General features: G+C 40.0%; 1 protein-coding gene across 1 annotated transcript in view; it reads left to right on the top strand.

Moving 5' to 3' along the window:
• The first annotated feature begins 2,782 nt into the window (after positions 1-2,782).
• Positions 2,783-19,284, top strand: part of LOC118556623 (metabotropic glutamate receptor 4-like) — a 137,903-nt gene continuing 121,401 nt past the window's right edge. The window contains exon 1 of the mRNA XM_036124553.1: positions 2,783-3,330. The gene's annotated coding sequence lies outside the window, so the exon portion shown is untranslated. The remainder of the gene's footprint in view (positions 3,331-19,284) is intronic.

The following is a 19,284-nucleotide window of genomic DNA, read 5'->3' as shown; positions in this document are numbered from 1 at the left end:
GCCTGTGATCAGGAAGGCAAAAAAGGGCAGCTGCACAAATTGGAGAACGCAAAGTCTCAATTATCACAGAGGAGACGAGCCAATGGGGAAAGCAGAAGCCATCGCAGCAGAGCTGGCCCAAGGCAAAAGCAAACTTTGTGGCTGCTTAGGGTCCCCCTGCTGGCCCGCGTGCCCCAAGAGCACTTGAATTTTCTCAAGACGGGCTAACAAGTCTAGTAATTAAATTTGAAAGTGGCATTAAGAGTCATTTTTTAGTTGGTGATTAATGATGATAAATTCTGATTTCTGCATTTTTCTAGGTTGTGGACCATATTTCATGCATACTATGACTCAGTTTAAGTGAATGAACAAGTGCAATATGGTTGTCGTATTAACCCCCCGAAGCAGTGGGTTGATGTTAATGGTAAAACTCTTTGATGGGTAATCTCATTGATCCAAAACAGGATATTTTTCTGGAACAACCACCCCAGCCTGGGGTTCACTCGCTAATTGTTCTCCCGCTGCATGCGTCGGTTCTCTCCAGGCACTCCAGCTTCCTCCTGCAGTCCAAAAATATGATTGTTAGGTTAATTGGTCTCTCTAAATTGCCCTTAGGTAAGAGTGTGGGCCTGCGTGGTTGTGTGTCCTGTGTGTCTCCGTGTTGCTCTGTGATGGAGTGGCGATCAGTCAAAGGGTCATCTCGCCTAATGACCGCTGAAAATACCCTCCTCCAACCCTGCAAGGACAAGCAGGTACAGGAAATGGATGGATGGGTGTAATTAAAGCCCAAAATAGAGAATAAGCTTTATACAGTTAAATCCAATAATGTAGAATATTAGTGAACAGTTAATTTATTTCAGGATCCCAATTCACTTAGCGAGACACATTAGAAAGAAGACTCATGTTTTCAACCTTTTTATTTAATTTTTATGATTTTCTGCTTACAGCAGAAATGTGGATTTAATTAACATTAACTTCAATGTGGTTATTTTTTGAAGCTCACTTTTAATCTGACTTCGTCATATTCAGATTGATTGAATAGTACTGTATATCTTTTAATATCCTTCAACCCTCGAAAGAGGTCAGATCAACAAACATGTCTCCACATCACCTTTTCAATTGTAGCTTCATGTCAGTGACACCTTTTGCTATTGATTTATTTTTGTCCTTATCTTTACGTCCGCGTTAAAAGGTTTGCTTTGTTAGTTTGGTGTTTCCAGCTTGCAAATGTTAACCAATAAGTTATTGTTTTTCATGTGCCCTTTTATATGCTGCCTGTTGGAGTATGATTTCAATATTAATTAGATTTTTTTTCTTGTTTAGTATTTGTTTTACTGTTCTTATTATTTGTTTGTTTTACATATGATGTACGACATTTTGTGCAGTGCACAGTATTTTTACATGGTATATAAATGCAACTTTACTTAATTTACCAATGGCATTTTTTACCCATTGTTTCTTTGTGAACAAAACATAAAACCTCCCCTAAATCAGGATTCTCTGCTCATTTTTCAATGAGCAGAAGCTAAATCAAGAGCTTTGCCGCTGATGGGCTTCATAATTTAGATAATTGAGCGGAAGCTCACTTATCCTTTTTTTTCTTATTTTAATGTGTGAGCCTTATGTTGACCAATGTTGAGACAATGCGTCACATTAACAACATGTTGATCATACCAGAAAATGCTCAAGCTCACCAAAGTATGCCAGTGTCTGTAGGAAGTAAGCGGTAGGTTAAAAGTTCTTCTCTAGAGGAATGTGAGATTTTTATCTAGTCAACAAAACTTCAAGCAGGATGCAGAGCCATGCACCCCGATAGCCTGTCCAGTTGCTAGGTAATCACATAATCCATCTATCATGCACAAATAGCAATATTTTCACTATTTAAAACATTTGCCCCATAGAAAGGATTCCCTTAGTTTATTTATTTTTTTAACAACTGTGATGTGCTTTGCAGGAAGTGTGCACTCAAATGACCCCATGCAATCCTGGGGCAGCCTGCCCAGCAGCCACTACTCGAGTGAAAAATGAGAAATTCTTTTGCCTTTTTACCAAAATATGTCAAAAAATGACAGAACTGCAATGATGCCATGCATAATAACGTCAAGTAGTTTTAGCCACGCTCGATTAAAAAGTAATTTCGCCCATTTTGTTACAGGATAACGTTTAACACACAGAGGGATGCTATTGGACACAATTTCACAAGCATGCTGCAGAGTGTGGCAGCCCACACACACACACACACACACACACACACACACACACACACACACACACACACACACACACACACACACACACACACACACACACACACACACACACACACAAACAGCAATCTTGAGTCACCAATTAACCCAGCATGCCACAGCTGACATTTGGATTTGCTGCATTTTCTGCATGTGCCTACTGAGCCACCATGTTGTAGATGGAATCAATATCTAAATGAATTTTTTGACATACAAAATATTACATCTAAGAAACTGAACAAAACCTGAAAAAAAGCTTTAAATTTGGCATTCCTGAGTTTTTGCGCTCAGTTATTGGTCTTGATATGTTCGTCATGGTTTACGTGCAGCATGTCAAACACTTGCACAGGCTGCAGCTGGAAACAATATTTTTTTTGGAAGAAATAAAAAAAAATATATAAGTAATTTCAGATTCTCCGTGCAGGATGTTTTGCATAAGTTTGGTTCATTTTACTCCCAACTGAAGGGTGCATGCGATGCCAGAATCAATGCCACAATCAAACATGTTTTAAGCAAACGTCGCATGGCAGCTGCTAATTAAAACGCGGGCAAAGTGCTGCTGTTTTGTCATTTCAACGTTTCACATCGAGACTGTAGTTCCTCCCTGATGAAGGTGGTGGGTTGGGATCGCATTCAACATCAATCACATCCAGCGTACGGAGCGCACGCAGTCTTCAGTCTATCAGTTGGGGAGTGTATGCTCTCGCCTCGGGTGTCGGATATGCGCGTCTCTGCCGGTTTGTTCTGTAAGAACAATCTGATGCCCCTTTCCGCTGCAAAAGCGTTGGCGAGTGGCTCCACCGGACCTGCCTTTTATTTGCCAGTGGAACAAAGCCTGAAGTTGGGACTTGAGGAGTTTTCAGCACCACTTTTTCGCGGAGAGTGCTCGCAATGAGTAACCGGGATCGACGCAGCCTCCAGACGCGTTTGGATTTCCGCGGGATACTATCCAGTAACAATGTTTTCCCCCTGAAAACACAACCGTAGTTGTTCAGGAAACCTTCTCCTCTCCTGTTATACCAACAACAACAAAAAAAAGAACGATTTTTTCCCCCCTTTGGATATGGGTCACTCTATCTAGATTTCTCGTGGGCAGGGGAACTGGGTAAGAACGGCACAAAATTGTTCATTTATTGTAATCAAATGTTTAGAAAGCACCGGGACTTCAATTCTACCCAGTGTCAAAGCATTATGCTTGATGAGATGCGCATTACTGGTCCTTTTGGGTTACATGACAACGTGCGACCACCTAAACATTCTTAATGCGTCTTTAACAGTTACCAGATTTGGATCAGTTTTGCAAAGTAAACCCACGCGTTGCGTTTATAACAGCAGTGAAACAACGCCCTGAACTGTAAATGTATTGATTGTTTTTTTTTTCCTTTTTTTTTTCTTTACGTGTGAAGGCGCAGCGCTATGCGTGGAGCTCTGTGCCTCGCTGCGCTGCAGAGGCGCCCCAAGTCTCACAAAATATGATAAAAGAATGACTCAACGCGGAAACTGCTGCAGCCGCGGGGTTTTAATATAATTATAGTTGGAGCGCAGAACGCGCTGATTAACCGTGGATGAATCTTTTTGTTCTTCCATGAACCAATCCGGATCCATTGTAAAGGGGGGGAGCGCAAACAGCCGCTTCGTCGTGCTTAGCTGCACGACTCATTCATTTTGTCTCATCCCATCTCACCCCCCCCCCCACCTCTCACCTCAGCCCCCCCCCCCCCCCCCATTCGCCCCGAGACTAAGTTGAATCATGCCGAGGGGAGCTCGGGTGGGGGGCTAGGGACCCTGGGGCATCCTAGTATTTGGGTGGTGTTCTCTGAGAGTGTGTTGGGGGCGTTGGAGGGTTGCCAGTCACTGTGCAATGTGCAGATGTGCAGCCTCTCGCCCATGCAAGCCAAACGCAAGGCAGGGCTGGAGCTGGTCTTCTGAACCCCAGCAATAACTTGAAATGGTTACTTGGGCATGCATGGCTGTTCCTTTAAACCCATTGCTGTGCTGACAGAGATGCATGTTATGATTAATCTGCACCCACCACACTTATCTGAAGGCAAGTCACCGAGGGCTGGAGTTCGTGGTCAAGGTTCATAAAATGAGTAAATACCTGACGCGCAAGGAATCCATGGTTTTAATACTTGTTTCCATTTTGAGCTGCTCCCCGGGGGCTTTTTGCAGGGCCACAGATTAGCTTTGTGCTGTAGAGCTCTCACAGGTTCAATTCATGACAGGGGGCTGCTATGATTACAACCAAATATGCCACTGTATGCATTCCCCCTGAACTTACAGGCGAGGGGGGAAATGCTCTTCATATCAGTGCATAATTATCTCAAATGTGAGACTCAGCAAAAAAGGTCTTTTAATTCGGCCTCATCCAGGCTTTGAGCTCCCATGAGGTGGATTTTCTGTCTTGTGTTGGGTTTTCCTTGTTGCTGTGTTCTTGACTGACTGATAGCCTACCTGGCTTTAGCAACAAAGCGTGCTTAAGAAATCCCCCCCTGGAGGGAGATTGAGGGAAATATTTTGGGTGTAGATTGTGAAGCTGGCAAGGAGGCTTTTTCAACCAGCCTTAGATTTACTTTGCCAAGCTTTGCTTTGCTTATCTTGTCCTCTGAGTTAGTTTAGCAAGTGCAGACTCAGCAAATAAGGCCCCTGCTTTGCCTGATGCAAAGTTATCTTTAATATGTCATGTGCAAGAATTTAAGCAGCCATGAAGAGATACTGTAGCACAGCCTCATTCTCTGTTTAATAATACAGGAGGACTCAGCAACACACTGTGGATAAGCGAGCCTGCGAAATGCAGACTTCTCTGCATGTCATTCTCCTGGCAAAGGGGTCAAATAATGAACATGTTGCATTAATTTCGCAGAAACTGTGATGATCAAAGTGCTTGAAATCTCTTTAGGAGAAACGAGGGGGTGTTTGATCCTCCTTTTCAGTCGGCAGACAGACTCCCAAGGAGTCGAAGATTTTACTCTAGCTGCTGCACAGATCTCTCCGACAGACTACAACAAACAAACATGTGCACCGTTTCCCAAAACAGACCTGTGGTCAAATTCCCCACAGACCTGTGTTGTTCCCCTTTTACAAAAAGCTTGTTGGGGGGGGAACTGCGTGCACAGACTGTGGAGCCCAGGTTCCAGCTTCATCCTCCTCCTGACAGACGCCATCTGCTCACCGAGGGAGGTTTTCCAAACAGTTCCATATAGTGAAGAGAGGCGACATGGGGGACACGGCTGAGGTGGCATGCTCTTCTTAACTGGTACCCTAAACAGCGAGGGTATAGAAAGGCAGAAGAGATCAACATGTTGCCTTCACGTCGTTCAGATTGTTCACACACACAAAGCAACATGTGCAAGATAGTTTTTATAAGCATTCCGAGTCATACCGTCCTTATAGCTGGAACAACTCTCCATAAGATATTTTATATAGCTACTGTCTTGACAGAAACATGTAATACAAATCTATTTATTCTGTATGATAATGAGCAGTTTATTTTCAGGGAAATTACTTTTATCCTTGGGTTAATGGAAAGTGTTTCTTCTTGTAACAGGATATCACATATAGGTGGAGAGTATTTTCTCTGATTGTTCTAGATTTGTTATTGCGAGGCCCTAAATGGGAGACAGCAACACTTACAAATCCGACTTTCCTTAAGCTGTTTAATGTCAGTAATGAATGCAGTGTTTGTTACTCGCAACCAAATAGTGGCTTTCACTGATTAGACAGATCCTCCCACACGCAATAGTTTTACTTCTTATTATATTTCTATTAAGTCATTTATTCTATAATAACATCGGAATAATGGAAATTGTTAATATTGATGGGAAAACATCAACAGAATAGATGCCAACGAGTGATGTTGTGTGTTTCCTGAATCATCACAGACACAGATTCTTCCTGGAGCGGCATTGTGTGAAATGGAGTGTGAAATGAGTGCACTTAACATCCTTGCAGTGGATTATGCACATTATCTTACACAAGGGTTTGAAACCATTTTACCTTCTACCCATGAATCTGCCGTCCCCTAAAACTCACCTTTGCTGAAGTCCTTTCAATGTTTCCTCACGTGGGTTCTTTTTTTTCCCCAGTCAATTCATACTCAGGCATCCAGACTGACATACCTTTAAACAACCCTCGAGGTTTACCTCAGAAAAAAGACTCTGTGCATCATTAGGGAACCCAAAAATGGTTTATTGTTGAAAATACTGAAAATCGCACTTGCAATTTTCTTCTTCTGTCCGAACTGTTTTGTTCTTAGCTGCAAAGACTGCACTTGTTGTGCAACAATAGAAGAAGAAAATAGTGGCTGCGACGGGATTTAGCACCCCCACTAAGTCCCACGTGGACCTTTAAGTACCATTAGTACAAATATCAACGTCTGCATGAGAGCTTGGCGGCGTGCTACGGCTGATGGCAGCACGGACAGAATGAGCTGTGTTGGGAACGCAGCAGAACTAATAGTGGCAACTGTCTCAGCTTTAGTAGAGCTTTAGCGTCAGCAGCTGGGATAAAGGAAACACAACTGAGCATGTTTCCAAGGACTATGTGGACAAATGTTGTGCATGCTAGTGAGAGGAGATGAAGGGAAGACAATGATAAAACGAAACAAGCTCACTGGACTATCAGCTGTCAAACCGTGCATTGAGATAAAGTCTGAATCACACATAGTGTCAGCACCAGCTTGCTCTAGGCCTGTTCCGGCCTGACACAGTTCAAGCATCGAAATAAAGCAAAACACAATTAAAAAAAACAATATTTAAATTGTTTTATCCTAAGCCAATTTTCTCTGCACAGACCCAACCTCTTATGTGAACCGTTACGATGGACCGGAGGACGTCCGATAGGCCTATGTGAATTGTTTGGTCCTCGCTCCAGCGGCTGGGCCGAGTGTCTGTTGGGATCGCTGCACGTGGCGGGCGTGCAGAACTGCGGTTTTAATGTCGTCTTCTTCAGGCAGGGAAGAAAACCTGCGTAATTAGGGACAGTGTTCTTGGGGAATCTGTGGCTCAAATTGTCTTCTGCAGGACCTCAAACAGACAGGTTCACACCGCTAGTCACACGATACACAAACATCAGGCTGTACTTCACGTTGGATCCAAGATTCCTTCGAAGATGCAATGTTTTGCTCGGTTAGTAAGATCAAGATGTTCATGCGAGTTCATGGAGAGAGAAAACATGCTGCTGCGCAGAGTTTGGTATCTCTATGATTGCGACTCGTTCCTGGGAGCTGTGGATGAAAACACTCTAATACTGAGTTTTCGGCAGTCTGTTTTGTTCTCTGTGTGTTGTTTATTCCTTGGTCCCTTCTTGATTCCTTGCCTATATAAATGACCTCAGTCTGAATGTGGCAGTCGGTAATTTGCAGCTCTATGCTGATGACATAGTCATTTAATGTTGTGCATTAATTCTTGTGTAAGGGTATTGAGTCAAAGCAAAAAGCCTTTAAAATGATCCAGAATTCATTATTACAACTGAAGGTCATTCTTAATGAGGATAAGACTAAACTTATGCTTATGTTTTCCAAATCTAGAAAGCAATTACAAATGACCCCCTCAGTAACCCCTCTGGAGGGAAATGAAATAGTGATTGAAGGAGTATAAATACCTCGGTGTCTTGACTGTTGATGCTCTTACTTTTAATCCTCATGGGGAGAAATTTGTCAAAGTTGAGTTGTTATTTTCGTGAAAAGTTGTTGTTTTTCTTTCAATGTAAAACAGCAGCTTGCAGCTGGAACAATTTTAACTGTATTGGATTATGGAGATCTTTTATACTAACTGTAAAGTACTGGTACATCACCGTGAGTTATGCTGTGCTCTTGGATGGCCACCTATGGCCACTAGAAGGCTTGTTTTTATGCATAAGGTAATACTTGAACTAAAATTGGAATGCAATTGGTAGCAGTGGGTTTTATTTAAAGGCGGACACTTTAAAATCAGCTGAATGCTTCAGTTTTCGGATCCTTATCGATTACAAATATTGATGACTACTGTCCCTTTTCATTCCACATTAAAGTTATGCACTACTTTGTGTAGCTCTGTCACAAAAAAATCCCATTGACATACATCAAAGTTTGTGATGGTAACAAGGCAAAATCTGAAAAAGTCAAGAGGTGTGAATACTTTTAGCAAGGCGCTGTAATAACTTGCAATTTCGCATGCTGATTTCATCCCTATGACTAATAGCTGGTTATTATTTACACAGCTGTAGCTGCTGGAGGTTGAAGTATTGGCTTGAACTACTTGATATGCAGTTTTACACACAGGGGCACTTCTGTTTCTCATTTCCTCTCTTATTAGGAATCCCCTGAATAATTATCTAACCATCACAGACAGAAAGAAGTAGATCTGAGATACATTTAATTTCCTTTTTCCTCTTTTTTTTATTTTTTTTAATTCAAATCAAATCTCAGGTGTTTGTGAAAGCTTCTAACCATTTGGATGTGTATTGGAATTAACTGATATGTGTGTCATTTATATAGAAAGCAGCTATTTAATGAAGCTATTAAGAACTTGTTGACACAATTAAACTTGCAAAAAAATTAATGCTTAGCAGATTTTATTTTTAAATAACATATAATCTTTGACACTTTGGGATAATGTTATTTTTTAGGGATGTTCACATACATTTGGGGGAGATAAAAAAACATTTAAGTATCAAGTATAATACAGTTAAAATATTATTTTAAATGTTTTTTGTTGCATTACGTTTTTATGGTGCACATGACTAAATAAACTTAGTTTCCTTCCTCTACTTATGATCAAATGGGTGGTCCAGCTTTCAAATTCCTGCTCTGCCCCAATATCCTGGAAAAAAGCAAAGCAAAGAAAAGGCATGTATTTGTTTTTATGCGAATATTTTGAGAAAATCTGTGTTGATTACTATTATTGTTATTCCTGAAAGAGGAACTGCCGTTTGCACCAATGTTACACACATATACAGACAGGACTAGCCCCCATCACAGAGTAGAAATGGATATGACTTTCAATTTTACTTTTTCCAGCCTAAGTGGCCTCAGCGGGCCACAATGGTGCAGGGAAAAAATACAGCCTTTTGAGTAAAAAGGACAGCCAAGATCACTGCTACAACCACATTTTCAAAAAAAATGGTGCAATAGGTGGTTGCATTCATGTGCCCACAGGTCTAGATTTGCAGGAAATGAGTGGAACATGGTCACTTTCGCTTCTCTGAGGGGGCTACAAGGAAACATCACGCAGACAACTCTACAACCTCTGCAGCAGAGCAAGATGAAACGGATGGGCAGTAAATGGAAATGTCACCATTTCTGACAGTAGAATGTATAAGAAAAATAATTTTATTTTATTTATTTATTGCGGCATGGGGGGTAATTCTGCTTTAAAATGCATAGCTCATATTAAGTAGATTCATTAATCATAGAGCAATATATTTCAGATTCTGCTAATTCTAAGGATTAATGCTTACGGGTAATGAAAAAACAAAATTCAGATCTCCAAAAAATAAGAACGCTACTTAAGGCCTGTACGATTATTGGTGCAGATCTGTCAGGCTGTTTAAAAGTATTTTGATATACCGTAGAGTGTCTGAACTTAGTACTTTTTCTTGGCTTTTTTGTTGTTGTTGTTGTTGCATAAATTACTGCATCACTGCAGAATGGCGTAAAGCCAATCAGCCTGTGGCTCTGCTGAGGTGTTAAAGAAGTCCAGGTTTCTTTAATGGAGGCTTTCAGCTGATCTGCATTGTTGGCTCTGATATCGCTCACCTTCATTTTGACAGGACAAAATAGATTCTCTATGGGCGTTAGGTCACCCAGGTGTGTTGGCCATTCAAACACATGATAACGGGGTCGTTTGTCCAGGTATCGGTACTTTTGGCAGTGTGGGCAAGTGCCAAGTCCTGCTGGGAAATACAATCTCCATAAAGCCTGTCAGCAAAAGCAGGCATGAAGTGCTCTAAATTTTTCTGGCAGACAGCTGTGCTGGCTTAGGGATTGATGAAACACAGTGGGCTAACATGGCTCCAAAGTCACAAATGACTGGACTCTGTAGCTTAATCAACTTGGAATGTGGGTCTTTTCACTCTACCCTACCGACTTTGGCACCTTGATTTACAAAAGAGATTCAAACCTGACTTTCATCTGAAAAAAGGACCTTGGACCGGTGAACAATAGTCCAGTTTTTTCCTCTTCATCCAGGAACAAAGGTTGTGACGTCTCTCCTGCAGAGGAGTGGCCGGGCACAAGGAATGCAACAGTTGTAGCCCATGTCCTTAATATGTTTGCCAGTGGTGGCCCTTATTGTGGTGACTCCCACTGGAGTCACTACATAAAAAAATCATAAAGAATGAATCCTTATACAATATCTGTGTGTGTTGAAAGGATATAATATATAGGTTTCCATTTTGTAATGAATACATAAAATAAAGTCAGATTTGTTGAGATAAACCTGTTCATATCCATCTTAGTTTATATATTTATTTGTTATTCAATATTGGAGCTTTTTCTTAGGTTTTGTTCAGTTTCTTAGACGTAATATTTTGTCAGTAAAAACAAAATTTTGATATTGATTTCATCTACAACATGGTGGCTCAGTAGGAACATGCAGAAAATGCAGCAAATTCAAATGTCAGCTGTGGCATGCTGGGTTAATTGGTGACTCAAGATTGTTCTTTCAGTGTGTGTGTGTGTGTGTGTGTGTGTGTGTGTGTGTGTGTTTGTGTCTCTGTGCTTGCATTGTGATGGACTGCTGATCTGTAGTGGCTGTACCCCAGCTCTCACACCCTGACTGCTAGATAAAGCACCCCCTCCCCCGCCCCTCACAGAGGTCTCTGAAAATAGATCAATGGATATATTTTGTTTTGTTGTGAGAACCTTGGTTTCATCCACGGTTCAAAACTTGGTGAAACCTAGTGAAGACCTAGCGCAGGTATTCTCAACAGTAATCACATGCAACCCCCCCGCCCTCCCATTTTCCATTTTTTCTCAGTTTACCAGATTAATGAATCCTGCCTCAAGCGTACCCCGCAAAAACTATAGGTATCTCATCATTGTGAAGGGATAATGACACACTTTGCTCTGTGAACTAATGGCTTTTATACATTCTGATGTTAGACTCTGGTGCAGTTTCCTCATGTAATTAATCCTTACATATCTTTTCCCCAACCCATTTGTCATTGTGAATGTGTCTTTGTCAGAAAAAAAAAATCTTTTAAATATTTGAAACAAAGGTTTCAGGAACACTTAAATGCTTAAATTACTCTCAATGTGACACGTTTTCAGTATTTGAAATAGACATTGCTGAAGGTTTTAGTTTGCAAATTACTCTAATTATGGTCCCTACAGTTAACAAATGAATTAATCAAAACAAGTAGATCAAGAGACAAAACGGGAGACTGAAAAACATCTAGATGAGATATTTTTTTCATTGTTATCCTTAGTCTTGCCTCATTCTCTTCGCACAAACCTCAAGATCACCTTTTCATGTTTTTCTGCTGTCGCTGTTCCCATGTTTCAATTGATAAATCCTATGAAATATCACACAGACTCCTCCACATTGCTAAGTGCTGTATATTAACGAGTAACATGCAAATTCAGCCTTTTCTTTACACAAAAATTACGGCTGCAACAAAAAAAAAAAAAAAAAGCGGCTGCAGACTTTTTGTGCTGAGCCTATTTCAGCTTTCTTCCTTTTCCACCCAAAAAATGACATTCACAATGATGCCAGAGATGAGAGGCTCGGCTGAGAATGAGAGATGTGTCACTGGTGATATTACCTGTAGCTGTTGCATCCTATTTTCCCAAACTATCACCTGTAATTTCTTTTCCTGCTATTCCTGCACGGTTGTATAATGTTTGCTGATTTCAGTGCTTCCCCTGCGATGCATTTGCATAATGAAATAATAGAAAAAGAACCCGCCACATACTCCTTGTTCAAGAACCATATGTGGAACCATAGATAGAAGGATGGATGGATGGGTGGTGCTTTCCACCCCTAAATGTGGGTGAGAACCGTGTAATCATGATGGGCACTCTGCACGTTCCATTTCTGCTCATTTTACATCGAAAGCTTCTCGGAAATGATCATCTCTTAATGTCCTCCATCTTATTTTTATATTTGGTTATTTTTTTTAATAGTGATAGCAACTATTTCCTCTTATTTATTATTTGTGGTCTTTAATAGCTTCAGGTCCAGTTTGTTCAGCTTGCAACAAATTGAGGACAAGGCTTTAGAAAGACCAAAATCTGGTCAAATTAAAATTTGGTTGATTAACATATTTACAAATAAGAAAACTGACAGAAATTTCATCTGGCAACATTTTTTTTGCAAAAACCTACAGGAAAGAGGTTGTAGATACGTGCACCGTTACAAAAAAGTGTTTTCTTTCATTTCTGTTTTCATTTATTTTAATAAATAATTAATAGGTGTACAGCTGAGCATATGGGGTTAAGATGTTGTGTGTGTCAAAATTAAATGTATCAGTTTTTACCAAACATATCACAGTCAAAGAAAAATTACAATAAAAAGAGTAAAATTATTATATATTCACCAGCTACATGTATTAATTGTTGTTGACTAAGTGTGGTGACGTTTTGGACCTTGGATCAAACAATAACAATCCCAGGACATTAAAGGTATATAGCCACGTTATATGATTAAAAACAAAAGACCAAAAACAGTTTGATCATGACAAAATTAGGTTATATACACCAAGCCTCCATCAATGGCCCTTTTAGGGGATAAAAATAGTCCCCACACCGGGCGCCATTAGCAGATATAAACAGATGTGGCGCCATCTAGCGACAGTATGGCAGAACTATCATAATGCTGGTTTGCTTAATTAATAAATCAAAATTAGATAATGCCAGACTGAACCTGACCCTCTGCGATGCTTTGCAGTAAAGCGGCAGCACGGCGTGATTGAAGACCAACCGTTATTAATTAAGTAAAACGATCTAACAGCAACTTTATGAGCCTCGAATCAGAACATTTATTCACGTCAATCAACTCTGCGGTCACATCTGAGTCTCGGCAGGTTTAGTGTCTGCTTCAGTAAACACCTACGTTCATACTGTATTCCCAGCAACATACCAGTCTTTTCCCTCTTGGAATCATAGATTTCTTTGTGTTTTTCTTTCACTGACTCTTGGAACATTCTACATTATTTTGCTGTGAAATGCTAATAGCCGTTAGCGGCTTGCTTGTTTTAATCCCTGCTGCACATGTGCAGTACGTACTTCTGTTAAAAATGTAAATAAACCCGAAAAGGCTTTATTTACTAACAAACTGAGAAAAAAATAAAGCATTAAACACCAAAATAACAACTAATACGCCAGCAGGTCGTGATAATTATTCATAAAAACTTTGTATGCAACCAGAGTGAGCTACTGACATATAAATAAAAAAAGTCAACGTGGCTATGCACCTTTAAAAGAAAACTAATGGATGGCTCCATTAATTAATGAAAAAAAAATTGTATTCAGACCAAATTGCCCCACCTGAAAAAGTTATTGCCTCTAAAAATTATACCTGATTGTTCCACCCTTGGAAGCAACAACTGCCTTCAAGAGTTTGGGACAACTCACAATGAGCCCTTTACAGCGCTGAGGTTTGGCTCAATCCATTTTGTTGGACTGTTTCAATCTAGCCATGCTGGATGATGTTTGAACATAAACAGCCTGTTTAAGGTGATGACATCACCACCGGAGTTAGGTACATACTTTGACTAGGCCACTCCCAGTATTCATTTTTTTTTATTTGTTGCTCATTCATATTATTTACTTGCGACTGGGCTTGATTTTTTTTTCTTCTATTTGCTGAAGCTAACAGAGTGTCTTAATTTACCCTGAGCTGTCTCTGTAGTTGTGCTGCTGTCGGCTTAGGCTGCTGGAGGACACACTGACCACTCTTCCTCACTCCTCTCTGTCTCCTACAACCCTTCAATTTTTCATTATCTGCTGTTATTTAAGCTTTTAACTTTATGTTCTCTCGCTCTCTCTTTTTCTCTTGATAGAAGCTACATTTGGCCCGATGTTCTATTTAGCTTTGACACCTTCCTGGAGGGGGACATCAGCTGAGCTACTGTTACCGATAACTTTGTGTTTTTTATGTATAGATGGTACACTAAGCCCTGTCCTTTTTGTCTCTAACCCTGTCTCTCGTCAACACAAAGCAATTGCATGAGCTATTGCCAGAACTAACTGTGTGTGCTGTCTTTTATCCCACAGATTTAAAACTGGCTCAGAACATATCTGAAGCCACTGAAAGAGCTACTGCTGCCATCATCTCTGTCTTATCTTTAACACAGAGAGTACTTCTAGATCAAAGCTTCTTTGTTTTTTTTAATGCAATTTTCAAACCCCAGGTCGTTTGGCACAGACGACCACTCACACCAAGCCTGGTGCTGCTGGAGGTTTCTTCCTGTTAAAAGGGAGTTTTTCTTTCCTCTATCGCCATATGCATGCTCAGTATGAGGGACTGCTGCAAGTCAATGACTTGATACAATCAGCTGAGTTTCCCTACATAAAAAAAAAACGTTTTTACCAATTTGTATAATAAACATAACTTGACTGCATATTAACTTTGATTCTATTGGTATGATTGGATTGAATGGAGTATGTTTTTCAGTATATACATCGGGGGTTATATAAATAAACTGAATAAAACATTGTATATATGTCCTGCTTCAAGCTTGAGCTTAAAGGCCACAAACTGATGGCTTGACAGTCTCTTGCAAGATTTTCTTCAGTAGAGCTAAATTCATGGTTCTCTGAATCATAGGAAGTTGTTCCCTGGTCCTGAAGCAGGAAAGAAGCCCCAGACCATTCTACCACCGCCGCAGTGGTTGACTGTTGGCATAATGTTATCTCTCTGAAATGCCGTTTTATGTTTATATCAGATAAAATTGCAGGCACACCTTCAAAAAGTTACACATTATTCTCGTCAGTCCCCAGAATAAAGTATATGAACAAAAATTCCTATGAAAAATGGTGTGTGGTACACATGAACCTGGAATTTGGGTTCTTTTTTTTGCCCATTTTTGACCAGTCTCTTTCTTTTTGTTGAATAATTAGTACTTACTCTATCCGAAGCAAGTAAAATACACAGAGCTGGGTTCCTTAAGAGATCACCTGGATGAGTCGTCAATGGGCTCCCAGAATAATCTTGATGGGAAGACTACCATTACTCCATGTTTGTCCCATTTGTGGATAATCTCTTACTGAGGCTCGCTGAAATCTCAAAGCCTTAGAGATGCCATTGTGACCTTTTCTAGACTTACAGATGCCAATGACTTTGTTTCTCGTCTGTTGATGAATTTCTTTAGGTTGACATTATGGTGTTGCTTTTTGAGATTTTTACCCAACTTTATGTTTTACAGAAAAACATGTTCTTGATTCAAAAGTTAAATCGTAATCTAACGTGCGAACAACTATTAATTCACATAGGTCTAAATTGGTTTAGATTAGTATGCGCTTCTTATCAATACAATTGCTATTAAAAAAATTATTTTTGTATTCAGTATTTTCTCTTTTTAAAAAATTTAATATATTTCATGATTTGGCAAAAAGAAAGAAACTGAAGTAATCTGAAAGGGGCTGTGGATGGATTAACACCAATGTGACAAAAGCAGTAAGTGAGATCAAGAAAAAAATAACCTGGTTAGTTTGTGACTTTAACATTGATTAAAATTCAACAAAATGAAAAAAAAAAATCCCACAACGTGAGACAGTCTTTATACAGTCATCATAACCTTACAGCAAAAGGCAGTAAAATACTTAGTAAAATATGTATTTAGAATTGTCACTGCCTTGCTTACATAATGTGGCATCATTGTGTCACATCTTACTTTCTTTCACAGGCACATTTAAAAAAATAAATCAAGAAAAAGTTAAATATTTTCTGTCACTTATTTCAGAAAGTGAAACTCATATACAGATGAATTACTCGTAGAGTGAAATATTCTCAGTCTTTATATTATGTAATTTGACAATGATGACCCACAGGTATTGAAATACCCAAATTCTGTATATCAGAACATTAAAATATTGTGGAAAAAGTTAAACATCAGAAACACTAATTGGTTAATTAACTTAAAACACCTGCTAAGGTTTCCTGTGCCTCTAAATAGTCTCTAAGTCGGGGTGATGAATGTGTGAGAGTTTCACTTTCTAAAATGAGTGACAACAAATATTGAACTTTTTCAAGATAATTAGATTTTTTTGAGATGTACCTTCATGTAAGGTGGAGGATTGAGTGGAGAAGTGTTGAATGAACAGGGGCCTTCAAGTTTTGATTTGGTATTACGTCCATATTCTGACTTCAGAATTTCCAATTTCCAAGCGAAAAGAAAAACACTTTCTTAATTCAGAATGGAAATAGAGGGTTTTTTTCACCAGTTTTTTTCACTAATTTTACTCATGCCAGTATGTACATCATCACACAAAGACCTGTACAGCCTGTATTTGTCAACACAATGCTTTAGTGTTTGGAAGCACAAAAGACCGAGCAATGCTTTGTTACTCGCTTGTATTGTTAATAGTGGTTAGCACGTTGACTGAGTGCAAAACATTTGTAAATCTGCCCAGATTTCTGAGATGGAAATAGAATACTGTTAAATTTACCTGGAGAGTGGAAAAATATAAATGGTTTAGAAAAAGAATGTGACCCTGGAACAGTTAAAGGTATTTAGCTTTAAAAGTTTAAGCTCTATCTATCTATCTATCTATCTATCTATCTATCTATCTATCTATCTATCTATCTATCTATCTATCTATCTATCTATCTATCTATCTATCTATCTATCTATCTATCTATCTATCTATCTATCTATCTATCTATCTATCTATCTATCTATCTATCTATCTATCTATCTATCTATCTATCTATCTATCTACATATACATGCTATGGTTGGCAGATGAGTCTTTTGAATTCATTGTATTATCTGATCATATTGATCTGAACAGCCATTCAACATGAATTCAGAAATATTGAGTTTATCAAAGCCAAGGCTGCAACAGAAGTTGTGTTTTTCAGCAATGTAACTAAAATATTTGAGAGGAATGTGCTCCATCCATCCAGTGGACTTTCAACCTCAGCTTTGGAAATGACTCTCTACCAATGATCATTAAAACATAAAAAAAAACATCTTTGTTCATTCTGTATTTTAATTGGCCACTTATTTCACAAAAAGTCCATCATGGTAGCTGCAAATCCATATGCTTGAAATGCTTAAAAGTGTTGCTTTTATTCTAGTTATTGTTGTCAGGAGTAAACTACTACTCCACGAGCGGCAGTGTCCCTCGAGGATCGTGATGAAGGCACCTTCTGCGCACGTCGGCGTAAAGGGGCTCATGTGCAGTAAAACATCAGCACAATTTGTTTTCCCGGTAACATGGAAACATGTCTTTATTATATCTTCCACTTTTGACTTGAAACTGGCCATTAAACAGCCTGCTTGTTGAGTGGATTTCAGTTTAGACGGTTACAGCAATTTATAATGAAGCTGCGCTGATGCACTGCTTTTAGCTACATTTCCAACAAGCCCCGCATGAAAAAAAAAAAAAAAAAAAAAAAAACCCGGCAGGTCTGATGGAGGTAGATGTGAGTTTTAGGTTGTTTTTTTTTTTTTCTGACTCCTGCTGCAGAAATCGAGATCACTTCGTAGCCATCACTTATCAACATGGGTGTTGATAAAGTGGCTGCAATTATTGGCTCAGACATCAGCATTACAAATGGAGGCCTGGGCTTTTACCCGAGGACAGCGGCGGTTCCCACAGTCACACTCTGCCGGCTGGAAGGAAGGTGTTTGATTCAAAAAAATGACTCGGCTCAGGAATAGATTGCAGGGGTTGCTCTGATGAGATTAGTGCATTGCAGGCTCTGGAGAATTGACAGTACATAGAGGGAGCAGCTATAAAGCTGATATACCCTAAAATTAGCATCTCGGGGCACTAAGGCGAAGGCTGCAACCTGTGACGGCCTGTGGCGATTCATTTAACTTTGCAACAGCTGATTAAACTGTCTCTGCCACCTTTTAACAGAGCATGACGGGATGACACTTTGACATATGGAAACCTGCTTCATCTCGAATTTGCTCCGCACCGTTTAGAGCGTTCGGCGGCACCTGTGTATGAAAGTAAAACTTGTAATCACTGGCGCAGATGTGCACGCAGATGTGCACGCAGCCGCCACAAAAGGCGAACCGGCGGGATTCAATTTAGGGGATGATCTTACTCAGCTGGAACTCGTAAGCCGCAAATTTGTTTTCCGATTGTGTCTGCGAAATGAATTGCAACATGTCACTCGCGCACGCATTCTTCTTCGAGCTTATTTCCAGTTTTGCAAAAAAAATAAATAAAATAAAACCAGACGACCCTGGACAGGCATAAAGGAACACCAGCGTGTGAGGTACAGCAGTTTTACTTTTTTTTGGGTCACCCTACAAAATGAGTCGCTGTATCCGACTGATCTCTGCCACACGCAGGAACCGTGGTGGTTCAACATGTGGCCAACAACGAAAAGGGGTTCCAAAAATAAAATCAGAACGCTACATCTCCGACAAACTGCAGCATCTTCTCACATGAGGACAGAATCTTATTTACTGTGAGTCGTGTGAATCTCTGTCTCAACCTAATCCACCTACACTTTGCATGCAGAGCGCAAAAAACATATGTAGATGCTTCTGAGAGACACAGACACACACAGACACATACACATACACAAAACAACAACAACAACAACAACCGTACATGCTCAGGCTGAAAAGCAGCTCTTACAACACGCTACATGTTGAACTCATTTCATGTGACTGCAAACATGCAAATCGCACTGCTGCAGGGGGCGGATGCACGCAGAGAGCGCCCATGGGCTGGATGAGAGCTCTTCTGAGATCCCTTTAGTCCAACGTGGGTGTTTTGTCTTCCCTGCGAGGGATCCTCGTTGTTTTGCGGAGGCAGGTTCTGCTTCGAGATTAATGAAAAGCTCCATCTTAGTCACGAAAAGAGCATTTTCACAATCTATTTAACATCGTGCATACCGAGGGCTCACATTAGGCACTGTTGACTTATGCTTGCCTACAGCGCTGTTTTT

Source organism: Fundulus heteroclitus, chromosome 20 (assembly GCF_011125445.2).
Source record: "Fundulus heteroclitus isolate FHET01 chromosome 20, MU-UCD_Fhet_4.1, whole genome shotgun sequence".
Classification (NCBI taxonomy): domain Eukaryota; kingdom Metazoa; phylum Chordata; class Actinopteri; order Cyprinodontiformes; family Fundulidae; genus Fundulus; species Fundulus heteroclitus.
This window is presented reverse-complemented; position numbering and strand designations above follow the sequence as displayed.